Below are 5,752 nucleotides of genomic sequence, written 5' to 3' on the forward strand. Positions count from 1 at the left end.
GGCAGGGAACAGTTTTCCCCCTCTTGTCACTCATCCAATAGGAAAACAGCAGGGATCTTTAGGTATAGCTAGGGCTCCCTCTGCTGGAGTTTAATAAACTATAGTATTTTTATATATATTGGCCCTCATTCCGAGTTGATCGGTCGCAAGGCGAATTTAGCAGAGTTACACACGCTAAGCCGCCGCCTACTGGGAGTGAATCTTAGCTTCTTAAAATTGCGAACGATGTATTCGCAATATTGCGATTACTAACTACTTAGCAGTTTCAGAGTAGCTCCAGACTTACTCTGCCTGTGCGATCATTTCAGTGCTTGTCGTTCCTGGTTGACGTCACAAACACACCCAGCGTTCGCCCAGGCACTCCCACCGTTTCTCCGGCCACTCCTGCGTTTTTTCCGGAAACGGTAGCGTTTTCAGCCACACGCCCCTGAAACGCTGTGTTTCCGCCCAGTAACACCCATTTCCTGTCAATCACATTACGATCGCCGGAGCGAAGAAAAAGCCGTGAGTAAAAATACTTTCATCATAGTAAAGTTACTTGGCGCAGTCGCAGTGCGAACATTGCGCATGCGTACTAAGCGGATTTTCACTGCGATGCGATGAAAAATACCGAGCGAACAACTCGGAATGAGGGCCATAGATAGAGAATGAGGATCTCCTGAAAATTAATACTTTATCCTTCTATGTATTTTCAAGGACTTCTACTCAAAGATCCTGAAGGAAATACTGAATGACACGGGACGACCTTATATCGCTGATGATTGACAGCTGGGTCTGTGAAGTTTGCAAAACCGGCTGGTGTTGAAAGAAAAAATAATTTAATTTTTTTTATTTTTTTTTGGTTGAAATTAGTTTTGTCTACCTTTTTATAGTAGAATTTAGCCGTTTCCGAACACTTCACTCCCGTCATTTACTACAGTCTTTCTCTTCCTAGTGTAAAGGGAGAAAGCACTGCGTAATTGTCAAGTAAACGGCAAATCATGTCTAAGGCAGCAACCAAGACATCTAAGACCTATTATGTGTGTACGAAGTGTAACAAGAAGAGCACGAGGGTTGGCAGCTCCGGGGTGTGCGACTCCTGCTTAGACAGGGACGCACAACCTGGGAGCAGTGCTCCGGCTAGGTCATGGGAGGATATTCTGACGGACAGAATATCCAAAGAAATGGCGGAATCACGCAAACAACAATCAGAGTGGACTGCGGGGTTCTCAAACACGATGGAAGAATTCCTCATCAAATTAACGCCGCCCGCACAACAAGATACGAATGTGCGCAAGGCAGTTAAAAGACCCCTTCCTGTTGTTCAAGTAACGGAGGAAGAGGATGGTCTCATTATGGACACGGAGGAAGGTGAGTTAATTGAATCTAACCTGGACGCCGACTCTACGGAAGAGGATTCGGCGATATCAGGTATTGATTCCTTAATTGACGCAGTTAAAGACATACTGGACTTTAAGGGAGAAGAAATTAAGGAGCCGGAGGAATTCGACTTATTCGAATCCCAAAAACCACGTTCAGCAGTGTTTCCCATTCCTAAATCTCTCCAAACTCAAATGGAGGAGGCCTGGAAACAACCTGATAAACGTTTTCAATTCCCGAAACGGTTTCAGGTAACATACCCTTTACCTAAGGGTATAATGGATAAATGGGAGATTCCACCGGTAGTGGATGCTTCCCTAGGAAGGTTATCAAAAAAGACACTCTTACCGATACCTAATGTAACGACTTTAAAGGATGTGTCAGATCGGAAAATTGACACGGCTTTAAAGTCGATATTTTCGTAGCAGCAGGTGCGGCACAGAGGCCTACCCTCATCTGTGCTTGGGTTAACAAGGCCATGGGAGCATGGGCCAGCCGTATTATACAGGCTATTGAAGAAGAAAATAGCCTGGAAGAGATTACTCATCTGGCGGAACACATTCGAGAGTCGGCTTCGTATTTATGTCAGGCCTCTAAGGATACTTGTAGGATTGCGTCGCGCATCTCCGCATCGGCCATATCGGCAAGGCGAATTTTATGGCTCAGAGAATGGCAAGGTGATTCTGACATTAAGAAGGCGGTGGAAGCTATTCCCTTTGCTGGTGACACGCTTTTCGGTCCAGAATTGGACAAGTGGATTGCCCAGGCTACGGCTGGGAAATCCACATTCCTGCCTACTCCTTATACGAGAACCACTCCGCAGGTTAAGAGAGGTTATTCGGGACCAACGTTTAATTCCTTCAGATCTCAGTCCTTTCGAGCCCGAGGAAGAGGTTTCGGTGGGCCGGCACGTGGGGGCAGAGGTAGAGGCCGTTTCCAGGCAACGACCAGAAAGCAAGATAAACCTACTGACAAAACTGTGGCATGACTGTCTCCCAGCTCACCTGGGGTCTCCCCTGGTGGGCGCACGACTGGAGGGGTTTCAGGACAGATGGGCCAATACCTCTCCAGAGGTCTGGATAAACAACATAATCTCTCAGGGGTACAGGATGGATTTTCAAGAAAGTCCTCACAGTCAGTTTTTTACAACAGGTTTGCCTCGGTGCCCTCAGAAGGCAAAAACATTACTTACGGCAATTAAAAAATTGCTACAGTCAGAGGTCATTGTTCCAGTCCCTACCTCTCAGAGAGGAACGGGATTTTATTCCAGTCTTTTTGTCGTGCCAAAGCCAGACGGGACAGTCAGACCTATACTCAATTTAAAAGTTTTAAACCAATTTCTAAGGGTCTACAGATTCAAGATGGAATCAATCCAGTCGGTCATTGCAGGTTTGGAACAAGAAGAGTTCATGGTATCCATGGACATAAAAGATGCGTACCTGCATATCCCGATTTGGTTCCCCCACCAGGCTTACCTACGGTTTGCACTGGTGAAGGATCATTACCAATTCAGAGCTTTACCATTCGGACTATCCTCAGCCCCAAGGATCTTCACGAAGATCATGGCGGTCATGGTGGCAGAATTGAGGTTACTGGGGATCACAATAATACCTTATCTAGACGATCTCCTAATCAAGGCCTCTTCTCAGGAGAAGTTGATAAAGGATGCTCAGACATCTCACCAATTTCTGATCCAACACGGATGGATAGTGAACTTCCAGAAATCCAACCTCACTCCGACTCAACGGATTCAGTTCCTATGCCTGATATTGGACACGGTGGAATTAAAAAAATTTCTGCCAGAATCCAAGACTCAGGACATACGAAAATTGGTGACTCAGGTACTAAAGGCACCGACAGTTTCCCTACACCTCTGTGTACAACTTCTCGGGAAGATGGTAGCGTCGTTCGAAGCCCTCCAGTACGGCAGACTTCATTCCCGACTTTTTCAGATGAATCTCATTGCTCAAGGAGCAGGTTCGCATTGTCTGCTTCATCGGAGAATTTGCCTTCAACCAGAAGTACGTGTCTCCCTAACATGGTGGTTGGTGCACAAGAATCTTACAGCAGGGAAGAGATTCGGCATTTGGGACTGGAGGATTCTGACAACGGGCGCCAGTCTCAGAGGTTGGGGTGCCGTCCTGGAAGACCATCAATTTCAGGGAAGATGGACATTGCAGGAGAGCAGATTACCCATAAACATTCTCGAATTAAGAGCAGTTTACAATGCACTTCTCTTGGCAGAAGATCTGGTCATGGGTCAACACATACGTTTACAGTCGGACAATGTCACGACGACGGCTTACATAAACCGTCAAGGGGGTACAAAGAGCAAGATGGCGTTAAAGGAATCAACAAAGATCCTGTTGTGGGCGGAGAGGCGAAACATCATCCTCTCGGCAATATTCATCCCAGGTATAGAAAACTGGGAAGCAGATTATCTCAGTCGACAGGACATGCATCCGGGAGAGTGGTGTCTTCATCCACGGATCTTCAAGATGGTAGTGCGGAGATGGGGCCTTCCACAGATCGACCTCATGGCGTCGACGCAGAACCACCAGCTGCCAAGATATGTATCCAGGACAAGGGATACTGCAGCAGAAGGAGTAGATGCATTGACACTTCATTGGGATTACAAAATGGTTTACATCTTTCCACCCTTCCCACTCATACCAAAGATACTGAAAAGGTTGAAACGAGAACGAGTGTGGGCGATTCTAATCGCTCCGGATTGGCCACGCAGGAGTTGGTACTCAGACCTACAAGGGTTGCTGTCAGAAGACCCTTGGCGGTTACCTCAAAGAGAGGACCTGCTGTCTCAAGGACCGTTTCTTCACCCAGACCTGAACAGACTGCGTTTGACGGCGTGGCTGTTGAAACCAGGATCTTAAGGAGCAGAGGAATACCTAGAAGAGCTATTCCTACAATGATTGCGGCTAGGAAGCCGGTGACAGCTGGGCATTACTACAGAATTTGGAAGAAATATATAGGCTGGTGTCAGGAACGTGGATAGGATTCGAAGACCTTCCACTTATCCAGACTTTTACTCTTCCTTCAAGCCGGACTAACCTTAGGTCTGCGGTTGGGATCTCTGAAGGTTCAGGTGTCGGCTCTTTCCATTCTTTTTCAACAACGGTTGGCATCCTTACCAGAAGTTCAGACCTTTTTACAGGGGGTGTTACGGATACAGCCCCCTTTTCGTCCCCCCACGGCACCATGGGATCTAAATTTGGTGTTAGATTTTTTGAGATCACATTTATTTGAGCCGTTACCAAGGACAGACCTAAAATATCTTTCTTGGAAGGTAACGTTATTGCTGGCTTTAGCTTCGGCTAGGTGGGTTTCTGAGCTAGGAGCCTTGTCGTGTAAAAGCCCTTTTTGGTTTTTCATGAGGATCGGGCAGAACTCCGTACAAGAGCAGATTTCCTCCCTAAGGTTGTTTCGGGTTTTCATGTAAACCAACCAATTGTGGTCCCATCCTTCAGGGATCTAGCGGATGGGGATGTGTCCTTGGATGTTGTCCGAGCTTTAAGGGTGTATGTACATATTACATCGTCCTTCCGAAAGTCAGACCATTTGTTCGTCCTTTATGATGGACCAAAGAAGGGTTGGCCAGCTTCTAAGCAAACCCTGTCTCGATGGATTAGACTTGCCATTAGGCAAGCTTATATTTCCTGTGGTAAGCAGGTTCCGTTGCGGACGAGTGCCACTCGATCAGTGGGTGCCTCCTGGGCAGCGGCTAGAGGTGTTTCCACTTCTCAACTTTGCAGAGCGGCGACGTGGTCCTTAGCCCACACGTTCGCGAAATTTTATAAGTTTGATACCTTTGCGTCCGAGGATGCTAAGTTCGGACGTTTGGTTTTGCAGGCAACAGACAGCACTCCCACCCTGGGAGATAACTTTGGGACGTCCCCTAATGTCTAAGAGGAACTCCAGTGTCCCCTAGTGGATGAAAGAGAAAAGAGGATTTTGGTACTTACCAATAAATCCATTTCTCTGAATCCTCTAGGGGACACTGGACGCCCGCCTCTGTGCTGTCAATCCTGCTGTGTTTATAGTTCTTGTTCATACAGTTCGTACAAACAGCGTTGGTTTTTCGTTTAAAGAAGTTTCTTGGATGCTGTTTGGCATGTTGTACAGTTCGGTTCCTCACCATAGGCTCTCGTATCGTGTCCTCGTCTCTCAGTCAAAATTTTCAAAACTGAGGCATGAGGGCCGTGAAGGGGGAGGAACCGGCTGTGCAGACAATGCAAATTTTTTAGAATGTGCCACACCTCCGGTTGCAGGCTTCACACCCCTAATGTCTAAGAGGAACTCCAGTGTCCCCTAGAGGATTCAGAGAAATGGATTTATCGGTAAGTACCAAAATCCTCTTTTAATAGCTCTCTAAAAT

The sequence above is a fragment of the Pseudophryne corroboree genome, chromosome 1, assembly GCF_028390025.1.
Source record: "Pseudophryne corroboree isolate aPseCor3 chromosome 1, aPseCor3.hap2, whole genome shotgun sequence".
Taxonomy (NCBI): domain Eukaryota; kingdom Metazoa; phylum Chordata; class Amphibia; order Anura; family Myobatrachidae; genus Pseudophryne; species Pseudophryne corroboree.